General features: G+C 39.6%; 1 long non-coding RNA gene across 1 annotated transcript in view; it reads left to right on the top strand.

Moving 5' to 3' along the window:
• The window catches only part of LOC102554815 (uncharacterized), a 64,751-nt gene that overhangs the window by 29,923 nt on the left and 19,102 nt on the right, over nucleotides 1-15,726 (top strand). Inside the window, exons 7-8 of the long non-coding RNA XR_005497762.2 lie at nucleotides 5,305-5,515; nucleotides 9,450-9,634. This is a non-coding gene — a long non-coding RNA (uncharacterized LOC102554815). The remainder of the gene's footprint in view (nucleotides 1-5,304; nucleotides 5,516-9,449; nucleotides 9,635-15,726) is intronic.

The following is a 15,726-nucleotide window of genomic DNA, read 5'->3' as shown; positions in this document are numbered from 1 at the left end:
TAATTCCCCTGGAAGTTTTTTTATGGCCGAGAATTGTTTGGACAATCTTGCATTTTCTGGTTTTTCCTTATGAAGTTGAGAATTACTCTTTCCATGTCTGTGAAGAATTGTGTTTGAATTTGGTGGGGATTGAATTGAATCTGTAGATTACTTTTGGTAAGATGGCATTTTCACTATGTTAATTCTACCAACCCATGTGTTTGGGTGATCTTTCCATCTTTTTTTTTTTTTTTTGGTTCTTTTTTTTTCGGAGCTGGGGACCGAACCCAGGGCCTTGCGCTTCCTAGGTAAGCGCTCTACCACTGAGCTAAATCCCCAGCCCTTCTTTCCATCTTTTGAGGTCTTCTTCAATTTCTTTTTTTAGGGATTTCAAGTCATATAGATATTTCACTTGCTTGGTAAGAGTAACACCATGGTATTTTATACTATTTGTGCCTATTGCCAAGGGTGGTGTTCCATAATTTTTCACTGGATATTTTTAAATTTACATTTCAAATGTTATTCCCTTTCCTGGTTTCCATTCATAAATTCCTTACCCCAACCCCTCTTCCTTCTATGAAGCTGTTCCCCACCCAGCCACATACCCCTTCCTGCCTCCCTGCCCTGACATTCCCCTAAACTGGAGGGGCAATCCCATTGGTATCCAACAAGGCCATTATCTGCTATATATGTAGCTGGAGCCATGGGTCTGTCCATGTGTATTCTTTGGATGATTGTTTAGTCCCTGGAGCTCTGCTTGTTTGGTATTATTGTTCTTATAGGTTTGCAAACCCCTTCAGCTCCTTCAATCCTTTTTCTAACTCCTTCAATCAGGACCCCATTCTCAATTCAATGGTTGGTTGCAAGCATTCACCTCCGTATTTGTCATGCTCTGGCAGAGTCTCTCAGGAGACAACTATTTCAGACTCCTGTCAGCATACACTTCTTGGCATCAGCAACATTGTCTCAGTTTTGTGGCTGCATGTATATGGGCTGAATCCCCAGGTAGGGCAGACTCTGAATGGCTATTCCTTCAGTCTTTGCTCCAAACTGTGTCTCCATATTACCTCCAATGAATATTTTTGTTCCCCCTTCTAAGAAGGACTGAAGCATGCACTTTGGTCATCCTTCTTCTTGAGCTTCATGTGGTCTGTGGATTGTATCTTGGGTAATTTCACTTTTTGGGTTAATATCCACTTATTAGTGAGTGCATACCATGTGTGGGGTTTTTTTTTGTGATTGCATTGCCTCACTCAGGATGATATTTTCTAGTTCCATCCATTTGCCTATGAATTTCATGAATTCATTGTTTTTGATAGCTGAGTAGTACTCCAATGTGTAGATGTACCAAATTTTCTGTATCCATTCCTATGTTGAATGACATCTGGGTTCTTTCCAGCTTCTGACTATTATAAATAAGGCTGCAATGAGCATAGTGGAGCACGTGTCATTGTTATATGTTAGATCTTTGGGTATATGCCCAAGGGAGGTATAGCTGAGTTTGCAGGTAGTACTATGTCCAATTTTCTGAGAAACCTTCAGGCTGATTTCCTGAGTGGTTGTGCCAGTCTGCAATCCCACCAACAATGGAGGAGTGTTCCTCTTTCTCCCCATTCTCTCTACCATCTGTTATCACCTGAATTTTTTTTTATCTTAGCCATTCTGACTGGTATGAGGTAGAATCTCAGGGTTGTTTCGATTTGCATTTCCCTGGTGACTAAGGATGTTGAACATTTCTTTCAGTACTTCTAAGCCATTCGATATTCCTCAGTTGAAAATTATTTGTTCAGATCTGTACCCCATTTTTTAATCCGGTTATTTGATTCTCTAACTTTGTGAGTTCTTTGTATATATTGGGTATTGGCCCTCTATAGGATATAAGATTGGTAAAGATCTTTTCCCTATTTTTTTGGTTGTTGTTTTGTCCTAATGACTGTTTTTTTGCCTTACAGAAACTTTGCAATTTTATGAGGTCCCATTTGTTGATTCTTGATCTAAGAGCATGTCATTTCTTTTCTGTTCAGGAAAATTTCCCCAGTGCCCATGTGTTCAAGGCTCTTCCCCACTTTTCTTCTATTGATTTTAGTGTATCTGGTTTGATGTGGAGGTCCTTGATCCACATGGACTTGAAATTTGTACAGGGTGATAAGAATGGGTAAATTTACATTCTTCTACATGCTGACCTCCAGTTGAGTAACCACCCTTTTTTGAAAATGCTATCTTTATTCCACTGGATGGTTTAAGCTCCTTTTTCAAAGATCAATTGACTGTAGATGTGTGGGTTCATTTTTGGGTCTTCAATTCTATTCCATTGATCTACCTGCCTCTCTCTATATCAATACCATACAGTTTTTATCACTATTGCTCTGTAATGCAGCTTGAGGTCAGGGATGGTGAGTTCCCTAGAAGTTCTTTTATTGTTGAGGATAGTTTTAACTATCCTGGGTTTTTTGTTATTCCAAATGAATTTGCAAATTGTTCTTTCTAATTCTGTGAAGAATTGAATTGGAATTTTAATGGGGATTGCATTGAATATGTAGATTGCTTTTGGCAAGATGGCCATTTTTACAATATTGATAGTGCCAATCGATGAACATGGGAATTCTTTCCATCTTCTGAGATCTTCTTCAATTTCTTTCTTCAGAGACCTGAAGTTCTTGTCATACAGATCTTTCACTTGCTTGGTTAGAGTCACACTGAGGTATTTTATATTATTTGTGACTATTGTGAAGTGTGTCATTTCCCTAATTTCTTTCTCAGCCTGCTTATCCTTTGAGTAGAGGAAAGCTACTGATTTGAGTTAATTTTATATCCAGCCACTCTGCTGAAGTTGTTTATCAGTCTTAGTAGTTCTCTGATAGAATTTCAAAGGGTTGGGGCACTCATGCATACTATTATATCATCTGCAAGTAGTGATAATTTGACTTCTTTCTTTTCAAATTTGCATCCCTTTGATCAACTTTCATTGTCTTATTGCTCTAACTAGAACTTCAGCGCTATACTGAATATATAGGAAGAGAGTTTGCAACTTTGTCTTTTCCCGGGTTTTCAGTGGATTGCTCCTAGTTTCTTCCCATCTAATTTGATTTTGGCTATTTGTTATATGTTTATGCATATGCCATGAATTCTAGATCTCTTCAATACTTTTAACATGAAGGGGTGTTGTATTTTGTTGAAGGCCTTTTCAGCATCTAATGAGATGATCATGTTGCTTTTTCCTTGAATTTGTTCATATAGTGTATTATGTTGAACCATCCCTACATCTCTGGGAGGAAGCCTACTTGATCATGGTGAATAATGTTTTTGATGTGTTCTTGGATTCAATTACTGAGAATTTTAATGAGTGAGATTGGTCTGAAGTTTTCTTCCCTTTTGGGTCTTTGTGTGGTTTAGGTATCAGAGTAACTTTGACTTTCTAGAATGAATTAGGTAGTGTTTCTTCTGTTTCTATTTTGTGGAATAATTTGAGGAGTATTGGTATTAGCTCTTCATTGAAAGTCTGGTAGAGGGGGTTGGGGATTTAGCTCAGTGGTAGAGCGCTTGCCTAGGAAGCACAAGGCCCTGGGTTCGATCCCCAGCTCTGAAAAAAAGAACCAAAAAAAAAAAAAGTCTGGTAGATTTCTGCACTAAAACTATCTGACCCTGGGCTATTTTTGGTGGGGAGGTTTTTGATAACTATTTTTCTTTCTTTAGGTGTTGTGTTGTGGGACTGTTTAGGCAGTTTCCCTGCTTTTGACTTAACTTTGGTGTGCAGTAATTGTTGTAATAGAATCATGGCTAGCTTCTGGACAGACCACTCTAGGCAAATGCAGTTCCTTGTGGACGAGGTCTATTGGAGGTGGGCAATGGAAACCAAGGTGGGGGGGAGAAGGAGAAAAAATGGGAGAGGGTCAGGAAGGGTCTGCTTTTTATTTAAACTGTGATGTAAGTGCTCGCAGGTAAAGGTAGGTAAACCAAACGGATGCTGGAAATGTATGGCCATTAAAAATTTTTGTGGGCTGGAGAGATGGCTCAGCGGTTAAGAGCACTGATTGCTCTTCCAAAGGTCCTGAGTTCAATTCCCAGCAACCACATGGTGGCTCACAACCATCTGTAATGAGATCTGGTGCCCTCTTCTGGCCTGCAGTCACATATGCAGGCAGAATGCTGTACATAAAATAAATAAAATAAATCTTTAAAAAATTTTTGTTACACAAATTCATCGATAACTACCATGAAATCTAAATCTAGTTTGCATTTTTAATCCCTGTATTTTTTCCCTCAAGCAATTAACTGCTAATTTCTGTAGCAACATAGCATCTATATCCTCTTGTGTACGCAATGCCATGGAAATGTTTCCATTTCTAGAGAAATCATTTTCAAAAGGAGGTGTGTGAACACTTTGGGATAGAGCAACAGCAGCTGTAGTAGCACTGTCTATTAAAGTATCAAAGCTACAAAACCGGCTATGATTAAACAATAAAGAATTTAGGCCTGGTCAATGCTCCTGTTAACTTTTCAATTACCTGCAAACCCTTGTCATCAAACCAATCTGCATTAGTATTTACTGAAAAGCAGGTTGTTATAAAAAATCATTGCAGAATGCTTAGAATAGTCTTTTAAACCACAATTAGTCAGATTATAGCCCACACAAGACACATCAAATGTATTATTTTCAGAATGTCGAGTAATGCCGACATTTCTTACTAACAGCACATAGGGCATGAGAACACGTGGTGCAATAGGCCCTGTCACCGAGGCTGAACTTTATCTTTCAGGCTGAGCACTCACATCATCTAAGACAGCACCCAACTGTCACAGTATCCTTGCTAATAACCTGTGTTAGGCCACCGGTGTCCAGCAGACAAAGCTGATGAGGGGAGCATAGGTGGAGACTGAGAGCCAATGCATAATTAGTCATATGGGCCACCCCCTGTATCTGACCAGTCCAAAATATTCTTGACTACCACTTAAACCATCTGTGCATGAGTCAAGATCTTTTCCCTGAAATTTACTAGGGCATACTCTAAGACATCCAGTAGCATTCTGCTATGAAAAGTATGTTGAGACAACAGCTCCCAGTTCTTGGTAATGATTTCTCTAGTGACAGTAAATTTCCTCCAGCAGGCATATCCATCAACTTAGTGTTGTTCACTGTTACCACAACTTCTGGGTCTGCTCATACTGTTGGATGTTAAAGGGCAGATCAGGTATATAGGCCCAATACTGCTCATTCTGCACACCAACATCAGCAGGAACCTACATATGTCCGACCAGCTGTTATGTGAATGGCATCATTTTTCTGTGTGAAAACATAAACATAACTTTGTTCCCATATTAATACAGGATTAGGGGTGGTCCATGTGCTGAGCCACCTAAAGGATCCTTCCATTTGACCATATTGAAAGAGGATTGTGTATGAGGATGCCAAAATCTATCTTCAGCAGATCTGCCGTCCTTGTCTAATGGGAAAAATGTAATCCCTTGAGGATTATAAGAATTCCCTGTTTCACGAGTTATGTTAAATTGTGACCAAAACTTCATAAATGACTTTCTAGTAAGTATATCCAAAGCCATTATCAGTTTTTATTATTTATGAATTCCTATAATAGCAAAACAATATAGACATAATAAGCTTAGTTGCTTTGCCAACCTGGGCTATTCTTAAGAGTGTACTTTATTTACCACAGAACAGAATTTATACCAGGTTGTTTTGAAACTTGCTTTTTCAAAGCAATTAATCTAAATCTCTTCACCTTAGCCTCAGGTAGACTCTTCAGACAATGGCAAAAAGCAGCCACATTTCCCCCCCAAATAACACAAAACAGTCTCTAGGCCACATGTTTAACTTCTCCACTGAAACTTCTTAGTCCAGGTCCACACAATTTAAATCACTCTCAGTAACAAAATCTTCCATATTCCTACTAGGATAGCCAATAAGTCCCATTTAAAACATTCTACTGCTTTCCAAATCCTAAGTCCCAAAATCGACATTCTTCCAAATATAACCATGGTCAGGCCTATCACACCAATACCCCACTCCTGGTACCAATTTCAGTCTTAGTTAGGGTTTTACTGCTGTAAACAGACACCATAACCAAGGCAAATCATGACAACATTTAATTGGGGCTGGCTGGTTCAGAGGTTCAGTCCATTCCCATCAAGGTAGGAGCATGGCAACATCCAGGCAGGCATGGTGCAGGAGAAGCTGAGAGTTCTACATCTTCATCCAAAGGAAGCTAGGAACAGATTAGACTGGGTATACTCAGGAAGCTAGGAGAAAGATCTTCAAGCCCACCCCCACTATCACATACTTCCTCCAATAAGGTCACATCTTCTCAATAATGCCACTCCCTGGGATGAGCATATGCAAACCATCAAAATTGATATATGGACATACTTGACCTTACCAGAATCTGTAATATGAGTTACATCCACTTGCCATAATTGATTAGGTATGAGTCCTCAAGGATTAACACCATTATGTGATATAGAATGAAATTGAGGACACTGAGGACAAGTCTTTACAATTTGATGTACATATTTCCTAGAAATACCAAATTGTTGTTTCAAGCTGTTACTATTTTGATGATGTAAAGAGTGAAATTGTTTGTCTGATTGTGTTTGTGTAAGGCCTTTAATCTACCTGGTATTCAAATCTGTTGTGGCATTGCCCACACTAAGAAAGAGATCTGGACAATCCAGTGTGAGCTCTTAAATGTCCTATAAAGTAAGGAACAGTATCTTCTCTTAAATTAAGTCATATTTTCATAAATATTTGGAAAATGTGAGAATTAGCAGTATCTAAAAAAGGAACAGTTTCAAGCAATTGTATACCATCAGCTACATATTGGGTGTCATTATGCCAATTAAAAGCTCAATTTTTCAACATTTCAAAACCAGTGGCTACAGCACATAATTCAATTATTTGTGCTGAAGCAGGGGGAAACTCAAGAAAATGAATTTGTGATCCAGTTATGTATGCTGCCTTCCCATTAGATGAGCTGTCTGTAAATACAGTAAGCACATTCTCTATTGGCTGCATGTGTAAATTTACAGGAAATACAAAAGCAATCATAGACGCAAATTATAACAACTTGTCTTTTAGATAATAATGATCACATTTGCCTAAGAGTTTGTACATGCAACAGACTAAATATCAGTATTCTGCAATAACCAATTTAATTGCTGTTTGGAATAAGGAACAAATATTTCATCAGGTCCTTTCCCAAAATACTTTCCTGATTTTGTCGTACAACTCTGTATTAACACAGCATCAGCTTCATAACAGGATGCTCAAACTTTACTTGGAGAGGAAGAAAGGGGAATCCATTTTATTGGTCCCTTTTGCCAAAGAACTTCTGTGGGCACATGAGTGGCAATAACACAAAACAGCCAACAGTTGGTCATAGTCTATATAATGTATCTGTTGTTGCTAATAGCATCCCTCCCTTTCTTCAAGGCTATTTGTTCCTCATCAGTTAATTGTCCATGGGAAGTAGGATTTGCACCCCTCCCCCTTGAGAATACCAGACAGACCTGTCAGCCTCCTGTGCTGAGGGTACGGTGAGGTCTTAGCCAATTGACATCTAACAACTTTTGAAAATCATTTAAAGTAAGCAGACCATCTTTTTCTTATTTGAATTTTCTGTGCCCCAATTTTTTAGGATATAATTGATGCCCCAAATATTGAAAAGGATATTGCTTTTTTTTTTCCGGAGCTGGGGACCGAACCCAGGGCCTTGCACTTCCTAGGCAAGTGCTCTATCACTGAGCTAAATCCCCAACCAGGATATTGCTTTTGAATCTTTTCCGGAACAACAACTAATGCCCAAGATTTTCAAGCTTGTTGTATGAGAGCAAAGGCTTTTTTAGTAAAACCCTCCAGAGAGATCAGCTAATAAAATATGCATATAATGAATAAAATGCAGTGAAGATTCAAAGTCCTAACCTCTTGTATTGAAGCAGAAACAAATATCTGACAAAATGTAGGGTATTGGCCATCCCTCGGGGCAAACTTTCCAATATATCGCTTCATTGGTTCTATAAAATTACAAGCAGACACATTAAATGCAAGCCTTTTGCAATCGTGAAGATGCAAAGAAATAGTATAAAAACAATCTTTTAAATCTATAGTAATTTTATACTTATTTTTTGCAATGGCAGCTGGAGTAGGCAAGCCAGGCTGTAATGCCCTCATAAGTTCCGTAGTTTCATTAATCTTTCATAAATCTTGCAATCATCTCCACTTGTTTGATTTTTTTCTTAGTTACAAATATGGGTGAGTTGAAATCTTGAGCTTGCCATTGGATTGTAAAGTGCAGCTAACGGAACATTGGCAGTTTAATTATAATTTTTAAGTTTCTTTCATAATATCAGAGCATAACCATAATTTTGGAAAGCAAAACAGAATTTTAACAGTGTAAACCGTCCGTTCTCTCTAAAATCAATGCGCATACTTTCATGTTACAAAGTTTGGCTGCCAGTTCTTGTGTATGAATGCATAAACAGTGCAGCTTGTAAAACCCCATTAAAGAGACATTGCCCTGGATCCTATGTTTTATAATCCTGGTTTCTAGGATAAGAATTACATAAAATATTATCCCAAATTAGAGGTATCTTTAGAGAACTGTTTCCCTGGGTTGGCTCAGACAAGTGTTATTGTATTGAATGTCTCCAACCCTGAGTTCCCAGTTTTAAACCAACTTTGTTACCAATGTTACAAGTTTTTAATCATACCCAATAACTTATAAGCCAATAATCTATAACCAAGACATATAGAGCATGTTTATACTTTTAAGACCAGTCAGGAACAAACATGAAGTGGCCACACATTTACTTATTCAAACCACCCAACAGTCTTCCTTTCTCTAGCTGAAATTTCAAGAGAGGAACACCTTGTCACATGTTGAACCCATAATCACAGTCACAGAGATTTTTATAGAAAAACAGCCATTAGCTCCCTTAAGATAGAAGCCGAGAAGCTTCTGACCCCCCTTTCAGAGTGGCTCGTGCAGACCACCAGCCCCTGGCAGGGCTTCTCCATCTGAGGTAGACTCCCAGCTACAGGTGCAGGAGTTGTTGTGCGAACTGAGACTGTCTTTTTTTTTTCTGAATTGAGTTAAAACTAAATGGGTGGACTTCCAACAGATAGTTTTATCCATTTTTTCCTTTTCAACATGAAACAGTAACAATGAAGCAATGAATTGAAAACATAGACATAAACTGACAGATTTGGACAGATTGGTGTGCCAAGGTCAGATCATACACCGAAGGGAAGACAACCCAGATATTCTACCCAAGAGACCCAGAACCTGAAGTAGGGATTTCTCCAACAGGAGCCAGAGAGGAGGCAGGATGTCCCCTGACCTCCTCCTATCCCCGGGAGAGCCCTGGAACAGCTTACGTTCCTTTTCCTTCTCTTCTTCCAAAGTGTCCCAGACAGGGTGGACAACTGCCTTTCTGAAACCCATTCTCTCTCTCATGTCCAGAGTCTAACTCATCTTCATCTGGGAATTCGGCCAGAGAAGGGAGAGGAGGCACAGGGGCAGCTGCAGATGGTTGCTCCCCAGCACCCTGCGTTCTTCAATGTCCTCAACTACTACTCAGCTTGTGTAATTTTTGAGACTCATGGCCAGGATCTAAATCATCCCTGATTAAAGCCCACAAAGGAAAAGTAAGTACTGGGACCTTTTCAGGTCCAGGAACAGTGCAATAATCTGCTAAGCATTTTCCAATTTTCCCCCAAGTTTTCATATTTACCGTTCCTTGCTCTAGGAACCAAGGACAAACTTCCTCAATAAACTTTAAAGATCTCATCAACAGTGAGAACTCACCTCAGCCCCTTGTGTCTTTAACTTGCCTTTAAGCATTTGGACAAGCAACAGCCCACTGCTAGACAGTCCCATTGCACAGCATGCTGACTCTCTCTCTCTCTCTCTCTCTCTCTCTCTCTCTCTCTCTCTCTCTCTCTCTCTCTCTGTTTTAATTGAGCACTCCTCGGCAGTGGCCCTCACTGAATCCCCAAGCTGTACCCAGCCTGCAGGTACAAGTCAACCTAGAACAGGAATGGGGGAGTGAGGATGAAAAGAGAGACACAAGGAATGGACTCAAGCCTGATCCTGGACAAGACTCAGTTTAGTACTGTTGGTCCAGCTTATAAGCACTCCAGCAAACAAAGCTCTTCCTGAGAAAGATCCTTTAAAGACTCAGTGTAGATGAGAGTTCCTCTTGACTGCACACACTGCTCTCTGACCTTGAGTGCACACACTGCTCTCTGACCTTGAGTGCACACACTGCTCTCTGACCTTCACTGCACACACTGCTCTCTGACCTTCACTGCACACACTGCTCTCTGACCTTCACTGCACACACTGCTCTCTGACCTTCACTGCACACACTGCTCTCCTGGTGGTACTATGGCTCTCCACAGTGTTGAAGATGTTTTTAGCCCCTTTGAGCTTGGATTGGTCACTCTCTTCCATTCCTATTATTCTTAGGGTTGATCTTTTCGTTGTGTCTTGTATTTCCTGGATATTTTGGGTTTAGGAGATTTTAATACTTTGTATATTCTTTAACCGATGTGTCAATATATTCTATAGTATCTTCTACTACATCTGAGATTCTCTCTTCTAGCTCTTGTATTCTGTTAGTGATGTTTGCATCTGTAGTTCCTGATCTATTTCCTAGGTTTTCCATCTCCAAAGTCGCCTCCCTTAGTGATTTCTTTGTTTCTATTTCCATCTTTACATCCTGGATGGTTTTGTTCAATTCCTTCACCTGCTTGATTTTATTTTCCTGTAATTCTTTAAGGAATTTGTTTCTGCTTTAAGGGCTTCTACCTGTTTGCCTGTGTTTTCCTGTATTTCTTTAAGGGAGTTATTTATACCCTCCTTAAAGGACTCTATCATCTTCATGATGTGGGATTTAGGTCAAAATCTTGCTTTTCACACATGTTGGGGTACCCAGGGCTTGCTGTGTTGGGAGAACTGGGTTCTGGTGATGTCAAATTGCTCTTGGCCACCCAGTTATATCTCTTGTGTTAACTGGCCTGGGTGTCTCTGACTGGAGCCAGCCTCCTTGAAGACAGGTAGAGCCAGTCTCCTTGGAAGCAGGCAGTGCTGTTTGTGGTTAGAGTGGGCCTCTTGTGTCTCTGGTTAGAGCAGGCCTTCTGAGGTCAGGGGTGGTGATTCCCTCAGAACTTCTTTTATTGTTGAGGATCATTTTTCCTATCCTGGGCTTTTTTGTTATTCCAAATGAATTTGCAAATTGCTCTTTCTAACTCTATGAAGAATTGGATTGGAATTTTGATGGGGATTGCATTGAATCTGTAGATTGCTTTTAGTAAAATGGCCATTTTTACTATATTAATCCTGCCAATCCATGAACATGGGAGGTCTTTCCATCTTCTGAGACCTTCTTCAATTTCTTTCTTCAGAGACTTGAAGTTCTTGTCATACAGATCTTTCACTTGCTTTGTTAAAGTCACACTGAGGTATTTTATATTATTCGTGACTATTGTGAAGGGCATAGTTTCTCTAATTTCTTTCTCAGCCTGGTAATCTTTTTTTGTAGAGGAAGGCTACTGATTTGTTTGAGTTAACATTATATCCAACCTATCTGCTGAAGTTAAGTAGTTCTCTGTTGGAATTTTTGGGGTCACTTAAGTACACTATCATATCATCTGCAAATAGTGATATTTTGATTTCTTCCTTTCCAATTTGTATTCCTTTGACCTCCTTTTGTTGTCTGATTGCTCTGGCTAGGACTTCAGTACTAGATTCAATAAGTAGGGAGAGAGTGGGCAGCCTTGTCTAGTCCCTGGTTTTAGTAGGATTTCTTCAAGTTCCTTTCCATTTAGTTTGATGTTGGCTACTTGTGTGCTGTATATTGCTTTTACTATGTTTAGGTATGGGCCTTGAATTTCTCTTTTCTCCTTTTTTTGTCAAATGCTTTCTCCTCATCTAATGAAATGATCGTGTGGAGTTTTTCTTTGAGTTTGTTTATATAGTGCATTACATTGATGGATTTCTGTATAATGAACTATTCCTGCATCTCTGATGGATAATTTTTTTTGATCTGTTCTTGGATTCAGTTTGGGAGAATGTTATTGAGTATTTTGACATTGTAATTCATAAGGGAAATTGGTCTGAAGTTCTCTTTCTTTGTTGGGTCTTTGTTTGGTTTAGGTATAAGCATAATTGTGCCTTCATAGAAGGAATTGGATAGTGTTCATTCTGTTTCTATTTTGTGGAATAGTTTGTACAGTATTGGTATGAGGTCTTCTACGAAGGCCAGATAGAATTTTGCACTATACCCATCTGGTCTTAGGCTTTTTTTGGTTGGGAGACTTTTAATGACTGCTTCTATTTCCTTTGAAGTTATGGGACTGTTTAGATGATTTAACTGATCCTGATTTAACTTTTGTACCTGGTATCTGTCTAGAAAATTGTCCATTTCCTCCAGATTTTTCAGTTTTGTTGAGTATAGGCTTTTGTAGTAGAATCTGATGATTTTTTTTTTTATTTATTTATTTTTTTTTTATTAACTTGAGTATTTCTTATATACATTTCGAGTGTTATTCCCTTTCCCGGTTTCCGGGCAAACATCCCCCTCCCCCCTCCCCTTCCTTATGGGTGTTCCCCTCCCAACCCTCCCCCCATTGCCGCCCTCCCCCCATAGACTAGTTCACTGTGGGTTCAGTCTTAGCAGGACCCAGGGCTTCCCCTTCCACTGGTGCTCTTACTAGGATATTCATTGCTACCTATGGGGTCAGAGTCCAGGGTCAGTCCATGTATAGTCTTTAGGTAGTGGCTTAGTCCCTGGAAGCTCTGGTTGCTTGGCATTGTTGTACTTTTGGGGTCTTGAGCCCCTTCAAGCTCTTCCAGTTCTTTCTCTGATTCCTTCAATAGGGGACCTATTCTCAGTTCAGTGGTTTGCTGCTGGCATTCGCCTCTATATTTGCTGTATTCTGGCTGTGTCTCTCAGGAGCGATCTACATCCGGCTCCTGTCGGTCTGCACTTCTTTGCTTCATCCATCTTGTCTAATTGGGTGGCTGTATATGTATGGGCCACATGTGGGGCAGGCTCTGAATGGGTGTTCCTTCAGTCTCTGTTTTAATCTTTGCCTCTCCCTTCCCTGCCAAGGGTATTCTTTTTCCTCATTTAAAGAAGGAGTGAAGCATTCACATTTTGATCATCCGTCTTGAGTTTCGTTTGTTCTAGGGATCTAGGGTAATTCAAGCATTTGGGCTAATAGCCACTTATCAATGAGTGCATACCATGTATGTCTTTCTGTGATTGGGTTAGCTCACTCAGGATGATATTTTCCAGTTCCAACCATTTGCCTACGAATTTCATAAACTCGTTGTTTTTGATAGCTGAGTAATATTCCATTGTGTAGATGTACCACATTTTCTGTATCCATTCCTCTGTTGAAGGGCATCTGGGTTCTTTCCAGCTTCTGGCTATTATAAATAAGGCTGCGATGAACATAGTGGAGCACGTGTCTCTTTTATATGTTGAGGCATCTTTTGGGTATATGCCCAAGAGAGGTATAGCTGGATCATCAGGCAGTTCAATGTCCAATTTTCTGAGGAACCTCCAGACTGATTTCCAGAATGGTTTTACCAGTCTGCAATCCCACCAACAATGGAGGAGTGTTCCTCTTTCTCCACATCCTCGCCAGCATCTGCTGTCACCTGAGTTTTTGATCTTAGCCAATCGCACTGGTGTGAGGTGAAATCTCAGGGTTGTTTTGATTTGCATTTCCCTTATGACTAAAGATGTTGAACATTTCTTTAGGTGTTTCTCAGCCATTCGGCATTCCTCAGCTGTGAATTCTTTGTTTAGCTCTGAACCCCATTTTTTAATAGGGTTATTTGTTTCCCTGCGGTCTAACTTCTTGAGTTCTTTGTATATTTTGGAAATAAGGCCTCTATCTGTTGTAGGATTGGTAAAGATCTTTTCCCAATCTGTTGGTTGCCGTTTTGTCCTAACCACAGTGTCCTTTGCCTTACAGAAGCTTTGCAGTTTTATGAGATCCCATTTGTCGATTCTTGATCTTAGAGCATAAGCCATTGGTGTTTTGTTCAGGAAATTTTTTTCAGTGCCCATGTGTTCCAGATGCTTCCCTAGTTTTTCTTCTATTAGTTTGAGTGTGTCTGGTTTGATGTGGAGGTCCTTGATCCACTTGGACTTAAGCTTTGTACAGGGTGATAAGGATGGATCGATCTGCATTCTTCTACATGTTGCCCTCCAGTTGAACCAGCACCATTTGCTGAAAATACTATCTTTTTTCCATTGGATGGTTTTGGCTCCTTTGTCAAAAATCAAGTGACCATAGGTGTGTGGGTTCATTTCTGGGTCTTCAATTCTATTCCATTGGTCTATCTGTCTGTCTCTGTACCAATACCATGCAGTTTTTATCACTATTGCTCTGTAATACTGCTTGAGTTCAGGGATAGTGATTCCCCCTGAAGTCCTTTTATTGTTGAGGATAGCTTTAGCTATCCTGGGTTTTTTGTTATTCCAGATGAATTTGCAAATTGTTCTGTCTAACTCTTTGAAGAATTGGATTGGTATTTTGATGGGGATTGCATTGAATCTGTAGATTGCTTTTGGTAAAATGGCCATTTTTACCATATTAATCCTGCCAATCCATGAGCATGGGAGATCTTTCCATCTTCTGAGGTCTTCTTCAATTTCTTTCCTCAGTGTCTTGAAGTTCTTATTGTACAGATCTTTTACTTGCTTGGTTAAAGTCACACCGAGGTACTTTATATTATTTGGGTCTATTATGAAGGGTGTCGTTTCCCTAATTTCTTTCTCGGCTTGTTTCTCTTTTGTATAGAGGAAGGCAACTGATTTATTTGAGTTAATTTTATACCCAGCCACTTTGCTGAAGTTGTTTATCAGCTTTAGTAGTTCTCTGGTGGAACTTTTGGGATCACTTAAATATACTATCATGTCATCTGCAAATAGTGATATTTTGACCTCTTCTTTTCCGATCTGTATCCCCTTGATCTCCTTTTGTTGTCTGATTGCTCTGGCTAGAACTTCAAGAACTATATTGAATAAGTAGGGAGAGAGTGGGCAGCCTTGTCTAGTCCCTGATTTTAGTGGGATTGCTTCAAGTTTCTCTCCATTTAGTTTAATGTTAGCAACTGGTTTGCTGTATATGGCTTTTACTATGTTTAGGTATGGGCCTTGAATTCCTATTCTTTCCAGGACTTTTATCATGAAGGGGTGTTGAATTTTGTCAAATGCTTTCTCAGCATCTAATGAAATGATCATGTGGTTCTGTTCTTTCAGTTTGTTTATATAATGGATCACGTTGATGGTTTTCCGTATATTAAACCATCCCTGCATGCCTGGGATGAAGCCTACTTGATCACGGTGGATGATTGTTTTGATGTGCTCTTGAATTCGGTTTGCCAGAATTTTATTGAGTATTTTTGCGTCGATATTCATAAGGGAAATTGGTCTGAAGTTCTCTTTCTTTGTTGTGTCTTTGTGTGGTTTAGGTATAAGAGTAATTGTGGCTTCATAGAAGGAATTAGGTAGGGCTCCATCTGTTTCAATTTTGTGGAATAGTTTGGATAATATTGGTATGAGGTCTTCTATGAAGGTTTGATAGAATTCTGCACTAAACCCGTCTGGACCTGGGCTCTTTTTGGTTGGGAGACCTTTAATGACTGCTTCTATTTCCTTAGGAGTTATGGGGTTGTTTAACTGGTTTATCTGTTCCTGATTTAACTTCGATACCTG

The sequence above is a fragment of the Rattus norvegicus genome, chromosome 20 (genome assembly GCF_036323735.1).
Source record: "Rattus norvegicus strain BN/NHsdMcwi chromosome 20, GRCr8, whole genome shotgun sequence".
In the NCBI taxonomy this organism is placed as follows: domain Eukaryota; kingdom Metazoa; phylum Chordata; class Mammalia; order Rodentia; family Muridae; genus Rattus; species Rattus norvegicus.
This window is presented reverse-complemented; position numbering and strand designations above follow the sequence as displayed.